We start from the raw sequence: 7,633 nt of genomic DNA, 5'->3' as shown, positions 1-7,633 counted from the left end.
GCTCACACGGCTCAGAGGTCAAGTGGGAAGGTCTAGCTCCCACCCGGCCCCGCCCCGGCTCAACCCCTCCCCGCCCCTTCTCGTCCCTCCCACCCCTCCCCGTCCGCCCCCCCGTGACGTGCCGCAGCCAGCCGGGCTCATGCGCAGTGGACCCCGCGCCCCGCACGGCTGCACCGCCTCGGAGCTTGTCATTCTCCGCGGCGCGGCTGCGAGTGCAAACTGAGGTGCCTGCTCGCCGGCTCGCTTTCCGCCGCGCCCGCGATGTGACAGACCGCTTGGGAGCGGGCTGGCGGCTCTCCCGGCAGCAGCGACTCGGCTTTTCCCCGCCCGCCTTTCTTGTAGAGCCGCGATTCCCTCGGAGCCAGACACGCACCAGGGGCTCGGAGCGCTGCACCCCAGGGCGGGCGGCTGCGGCAGCGCTCGGGACCACGCGGACCCGTGTAGTTTTCGTTGTCGCCGCTGCCGCCAGGCGGTGCGCCCCAGCGAGTGCCGGGCTCCGGGCACCGCGGAGCCGAGGCGGCTGGTGCAGAACGGCAGTGCCTCGCCCCGCACCCGCCGCAGCCGCCGGGGCAGTGCGGGGCCAGCTGGGCTCTGCGCAGCCGGAGCGGGGTCCCCCTTGAAGGCTCCCTGTCGCCTGCATCCCAGTAAGTTGACTGTAGTTTCTAAAGTTGGAGGGTGGCGCCGCGGGAAGGGGAGGTTTGTTTTTATTATCTTCACGTCGTGGGAAGCACCTTTTGTTAGCGGGGCTCCAGCTTGAGGAGTTGAGAAAGCAAAGCCGCGGACAGGGTACGCGGGGAGAGGCAGCCGTCCCTGGCGGGCTGGCTCCAGTCTCTGCTGAACGTGCCAGTTGGAAATGTGCTGTGAGAGGACAGGTGCTCCGAGGGCATTTCGCCTGCTGCTGATTGCTTGTTCCGAGCTCCTTGACTGTGTGTGTGTGTGTGTGTGCGCGCGCGCGCGCCCGCACAGGAGGTAGGGGGTTCTTGTCACCTCCGTCCCAGGTCCTCAGGGGAGTGACTCCAGTAATATTCCTGGATGCCCTAGGTCTTCAGGGATGGAGGCTAAATCATTCCTTCTCTGGCCTCCAGGCTTCCCGCGCATCCCACTTTCCCTCTAGGCAGAAGTTCCCAGTTTTCCCTAATTAGAGCCCAATCCTTTAGGGGAAAACAACTTAATATGTCAACCTACAGTTTTGTGCTATAAGGCAAATAAAATGAGAAATCCGCTCAGTGTTACGTGATTCCATTTATGTGAAGAATGTGAGCAAATCTCAAAGCAGTCGTGTTCAGATGATGACACTTGGGTTTCACCCTGACTGCCCTACACCTCTTATGTAAGCCTCCCGGCCGGATAAGTGTGTCTCTCTGCAGTGGCTGCAGCTGTGATTCTCCGTTCCATTTGTTTAAGGTCCAGCTTGAACGTATTTAATGAAAATGCTGACATGATATAGCGCCCTGCAGTCTGAAACAGAGTGCACTCTTCAGATTGGAGTGTCTTCTCCTAATAGGGTGCATGCAAGGAAAAACCCAGTATATTTTTCAAGGCAGCTCCAGGAATTAGACACATAAATCATGTTTTAAAATAGCATGCATTGTACAGGGAGCTTGCAGAGGACCCCTTTGAACACATCCCCTTTGTTTTAGAAAAAGTGGAAATTGTTCATGCCAGACAATTGTTGAGTCTGAAAGTTAAGTGTACTGTTAGGCTTAATTATCTTAATAAACAAAGAGCATGATTTATAGGTAGATGCCCTGTCCTACTTTGAAGGATAGAATTCCAGAATTCTTTAACCTTTCTCTCTCATCTGTTCCCCCAGAGATTCCTCTTAAGCAGAGAAATAGATTATCATCATTGATGTTTAATATTTGAGTTAATTAAATTTGTAAAAGGATAGTTTGAAATACCATACAGTACTGCTATGACTGTGAAGACATGAATATTAGAGATAAGGAGAATATTCAGATTTTTTTGGTATGGAAGTCATTAGTCTAATAAAACAGATAACATTCAGACTGCCCTAATATATCTTCTTTTGATTTGGACTTATATTGCAAAACTCAGGATTGTGGTTTAATGTGAGATTTATTTAGGTGCTCCTTAGAAAAAGAAGCACATTTATTTATAGTATTCTGGCACATGGAACAAGATGAACTAGTTACAGGCATCTCATTTAAAAGGCATCTCATTTAAAATCATAGTATTTTAAGGAATTCTAAGAAAACACACAAAATGTTATTTCAGAAGTTGATAAGTTATTCAACACATTGTAGTTGGTGGTGAGAGCATCCATTGCTTATCTCAAGATATATATCCAAGTATAGCAGCTCAAACAGGTTGACCCCCATATACTCTGTCACATCAAGGTTAGGAGGATAGACTAGGGAGACTTGCTGCTAACTCAGGTACCATCTGTTTGAGCCTGGGCATGTTACCTGAACTCTGTGCCTGAGTATGTTTGTCTGTAAGATGGGGATTACAGTACCTGCCTCCCTGGATTGTGATGATGATTAAATGAGTTCATAGATATAAAGCTGTTAAACCAGTGTCCGACTTATTAAACTGGGTAAAATTATCATTGTTACAAAAGGAAGTGCTTCTGTGGATACTCTTGACATTGAATGATTGAACGACTGCAGACAGAGGTTAACAGAAGCTGTTCACATGTATCATAGGATACAGGGTATAAGCATTTGTTGAACCCCTCCTGGTAATGTAGACACCAGCTGGTATTTGACCAGTCGTCTCTTTCGATTCCTTTTCAAGGTGGTGGCTTCATCTCCACTTTGGAGAAGAGGAAACTAGAACTCAGCAAGATCAAATCATAGAAATCTCATTTGGGCTTTTAACCCATGTATGTCTCTTTCAAACCCTGCTGCCTCAACTTCCAGAGTGCTTTTTTCTTCTCTTCTCCTGGAATCCTCATAATAACATAATAAAATAGGTGCCTTCTTATCTTTCACTTACAGATGAGGAAATTTACATTTAGCTGTAAAGTACTCAGAGTGCTTAACTCACAGCATAGTTCTCCATGACTGGGAGCTGTTATTATTCTCATAATTATTGTTAAAAGGCTTGTCTACCTTAGCACACGATAGAGATACCAGCCGGTGAAATGGGTTTTATCCTTTGGTTTGAAGTGGATTCCATTGCTTTTTCCTTTCCTGCTCATATATTCAGAGAATTGAGAAAAAGAGAGTGGTGTGTTACGGTTCCTGGGTTCCTGCTGGAGGCCGCCCCTCCCAGGTTTGTTTGCTGCCTGCAGATGAAGCTGCGGGATCTGCACAGCCTAGTGAACCACCACAAGCAGGCCATTCATCTGCAATCGGTGTCATCTGTGAGCATGAGTTCAGTCCTAGCTGGAGAGTACCCCTGGGGCAGAGAGAGAGAGAGTGTACACTTTGCTGCATATCGTACTGTTTGTTCAGAATGGCAATAATTTATATTTCATGTTAAATAAGCATTCTTCCTCTGGGCCTTAGTACAGTGTGGTCGGAAGCAGTTTCAGGGGTCATGTATGAGCTGTCCAGTCGGCCTTCTATATCCGTAGGTTCCACATCTGTAGATTGAACTGACCATGGGTTGAAAATATATTTTTAAAATTCCAGAAAGTTCCAAGAGGCAAAACTTGAACTTACTTTGCTCCAGCAGCTATTTATATAGCATTTACATATTTATGTTAATGTGGCATTTACATTGTATTAGATGTTATAAGAGATCTAGAGTTGAAGTGTGTGAGGGAATGTACTTTAAGGTTATGTGCAGATATAAAGCTATTTTATATAAAGAACTTGAGCATCCACTGATTTTGGTATCCTCGGGGGTTCTAGAACCAATTGCCCATGGACTGGTGGACTGCATTTCGTTAAAACTCTGGTCCACAGCCTGTTGAGCATCTTACTTGACTTCTAAAAGTTGAAAATAATTGAAAAGTTACTTTTTTTCCTGTGGCTTCCTTAGAGTATCATCCAGATCTACGTAGTATTCTGGCCCTTGGTAAATATTAACTCATTTTCTAGATATTAAAATGTAATTGCTGTCAAGGGCACATAGGCCACAGGCAGCTTACAGACTGATTTAATATTTAATTAAACCTGGTATCCTGCCACTGAAAGGTGCTTCAAGACAGATATTCTACCTTGGCTTTTTTAAATAAAAAATTCTCTGTACAGCATGGTGATTAAGGTTAATAATACTGTATCGCCTATTTGAAAGTTGCTAAGAGAGTAGATTTTAAAAGTTTCATATGAGATTATTTTTAACTGTGTATGGTGACGGATGTTAACTAGACTCATCTCGACCATTTTGCAATATATACAAATGTTGAATCATTATGTCGTACACCTGAAATTAATATGATTTTGCATGTTAATTATATCTCAATTAAAAAATTTAAAAGTCCATGGGTGTAAGGTTCCAGGAGGGTGTCAGAAAGGGTCCTTGCCATCAGCTGAGTCTTTCCACATCTCTCTGAAATATCTTCTACTTCAGTTTGAGCCCTCCTGCCAGAGCACCAATATTCCTTTTACTCTTTCAAGTGCTTTTACATTTCAAATGTTCCTCTGCTCTGGGTGATTCGATAATACAAGTCTTCCTCAGTCACTTCTGTGACTCGAGTTGGGGCCAGAAGTTACTTTCAACTAATTCTTTAGAATTTGCATGATGTTATTTCTTGTCCCTGTTAACTGTTTGTTGGCTTGTCTGTGACTATCTCTGTTTCCAGACAACTTTCTTCCAACATCCAGCTGTCAGAAGATATAAGTACCAGAAAAGCAGGCTACTTATGGTATGAATAAAATGAATGAAGACCATTTACTCTTCCCAGTCATCTCTCCTGTTTTGAATTATCTTCCCTGTAGGCTTGGGGAGTTGGGGGCTGATTGTATTTCTAAAGCTGTGGCCTCAGACATCTGGGAGAAACACGTGGAAGGTGATACCAGGTCTCCAAATAAACAGTGCGTGTGCAACACGGTAGAGACAGCCCCTCAAGGCTGGGACGCTGCTGAATTTGAGGGTGGGGGTGATTGTAGGGACAGATAGCTCCATGATTTGTCTGCCACATCCTTACTGGATGGAACGAATAGCTAACACAGAACCCTTATGTGTGCTGGCTGCCATGCCAGGAAATACATACACGATTTACTTGAATCCCCACAGTGACCTTATGTGGTTACTTTGTTATCATTTTTTGCACAAGCAGAAAGATCAGAGCACTTGTTCAAGAGCACATTAGTGAGTTTTGGACCCAGGAGTGGAGCCTGGGAGTCTATGGGGCCTAGTGTTCTGCTGCGTAATTTGGGGCCTTCATATCGTCCAGCTTTGTTGCATAGATGTCTTGTATTGTGCTTCTTGAAATAATCCTATTCAGTCTCACTCCATCCCCACAGGGACCCTGAAATAGAACTGAAGGGATGGTTGAAGGTCTGTGCCCACGGTCTTCTAGATCTTTGTGGAGGAAGAGTTTAAAGCTTAGTTCATTCAATGATCTCAGAAAAGAAACCCACGTGTTAGCATTGTGAAATACGAAGCATATGGCCATCCACTGATAACGGAACGCAGTGAAGAAGCTTGCAAACTTTATCTCTGTTTGATGTCACGTAGTTGCGTCATTCAGAGAAGGCAATGGCAACCCACTCCATACTCTTGCCTGGAAAATCCCATGGGCGGAGGAGCCTGGTGGGCTGCAGTCCATGGGGTCGCTAAGAGTCAGACACGACTGAAGCGACTTAGCAGCAGCAGCAGCAGTTTCGTCATTCTCATCCAAGAAAGAACAACCTGAGATTTTCTCAGGGGATTTCTAAAAAAGTAAATCAAAATTGATTTAATCAGCAGTGAACATTACTGTAGTGATGTCATGTGTCACAGTGAGGTTTTTAAGTAAATGAACATGTGTGTCTCACAATTAAGGTGTAAGCATGTTGTCTCAGAAAATGAACATTGTGTCACATCTTCTGTATCTGCATCCTAGTCTCTCTAACTGCACTCGAAGTGCAGAGGGAAAGGGCAGAATTTAAAACCAATGTCCAATATTTTCAAAACCCTTTACCATGAATGGCACCTCCTCTATTTTCTCACGATTTCACACTGGAGCTAATATTTGTTGCAGAGTCTCTGTAATTTGCAGCAACACTTTTGTAAGGAGCATTTTTTTTTTCCCAAATAAAACAATTTTTAAAATCCATTAAAAAATTAAAAATCCATTAAAAAATTCTTCATATCCCTTGGGTTTTGAGTTATTATATTTGATGTTGTCATTGTTATAGTATTTGGTATGTTAATGTCTAACCTACTCCCCCTTCTTGGTTTTATAGGACTGTATAATTTTCAAGTCTGTGAGTGATTAAAAACTTAAGAAAAATTCAATTTCCTAAGTGTGGGTTTTATGGTAGAGGACAGGGAAAGTTGGCCTGATTGGGGTGCATGCGTGCTAAACTACAGAGCACTTGAAACCATATGAACCTCATGGAGTAGGCAAGTTTTTTTTTTTAAGTGTTTTATTTGACCAACAGTAGATTTGTGCTTTGTTTTAATTTCATAGGACCCAGTCCCTGCATCTTTTGTTCTAGTGTTCATTTGTAAGAGAACATTTACAAATCAACTTCAGTTGATTTTCTAAAAGGACCAAAAGCTGTGACTAGTCAACACTGCTACATGTGTTATTTCAGTCTGCAGGGAGCTCCAGGGTTGCATATGGAAGCTCTCCTGTGAATTTGTTCCCTAAGAAATAAAGGGCATTCAGATGCGTCGTTGAGGTTCAGGTCCTGAGGTATTTGTGACTCAGTCACTGCTGTTAATGTTTCTTCCACTCACTCTGGCCTTTCACCCTGACCCGTACTCATTTCTCCATCACCCCCGTGTGGTTGAACTTACTGAAGCTTTTGGGAGACTTTAATATTGAAGTAGTGCATGTTATAGATCACAGACAATAAAACCACACAAGACAATTAAAAAAAAACCAAACTGTAAAAGAGCCAATCTGTAACATGGCCACACAGGGGAACACCACGACTTCTGTATTCAACACTTGGGAATTGCAGCCAGAGTGGCCTTATGATATTTTCTGTGACCTCTTCTAAAAAGAGCTGTGAGTCTCTCATTCACACATAATCAGCCACTAGCAGCTTGGCAGTGTTTGAGTCAAACTTAATTGGACTGGTTTTTACTCATTTATGCATTCACCAGATACATATCGATATACAAGGCATAGTGTTAGATAATGAAACTTCAGACGTAAGAGGATTCCTTTCACATCTCTCAAAACTCTCAGTCTTGGGAGGGGAAATGATGCTTAACTCCAGTTTTAACCAGTGCATAAAAGATGCTGGGCTCTATTAGGGGTACCTAAGTCCACAGAGGTGACTTACCCCTAGGGAATAGGGCAGGGTCTGAGCCTGAAAGAGTGAGTTGGAAGGGACAAGGCAGCTGAGGATAGGAGTGGGACAGCAAAACTCTTTGAGCAGAGAGACCAGGGAGAACGGTGCAGTGAAGGCGCCGAAGAGCGTGGTGTGTCTATGAGACAGCTGGTTTTTCCCTGCGGCAGGTGCCCGTGAGGGGCAGTAGGTAGGTCCAGAAATGGAGAGTGGAGCCTTGGAGCCACTTTGGAAAGGGTCTTGTAGGGTGTATTTGGTCCAGATGAATT

The 7,633-nt window shown here is 44.3% G+C and overlaps 1 protein-coding gene across 3 annotated transcripts in view; it reads left to right on the top strand.

Annotated features, from left to right (window-relative positions):
- Positions 1 to 567: 567 nt before the first annotated feature.
- PAG1 (phosphoprotein membrane anchor with glycosphingolipid microdomains 1) overlaps positions 568 to 7,633 on the top strand; it is a 152,910-nt gene continuing 145,844 nt past the window's right edge. For 2 of the 3 annotated variants that reach the window (XM_010863403.1, XM_010863399.1), the window contains exon 1: positions 575 to 644. The gene's annotated coding sequence lies outside the window, so the exon portion shown is untranslated. Of the gene's footprint in view, positions 645 to 7,633 lie in introns of all 3 variants that reach the window. The other variant, XM_010863400.1, reaches the window with a different exon arrangement.

Source organism: Bison bison, unplaced genomic scaffold, assembly GCF_000754665.1.
Source record: "Bison bison bison isolate TAMUID 2011002044 unplaced genomic scaffold, Bison_UMD1.0 scf7180017864491, whole genome shotgun sequence".
NCBI classification, from domain to species: domain Eukaryota; kingdom Metazoa; phylum Chordata; class Mammalia; order Artiodactyla; family Bovidae; genus Bison; species Bison bison.
Note: the sequence above shows the minus strand (reverse complement) of the source record. Positions and strands in the feature narration are given on the sequence as shown.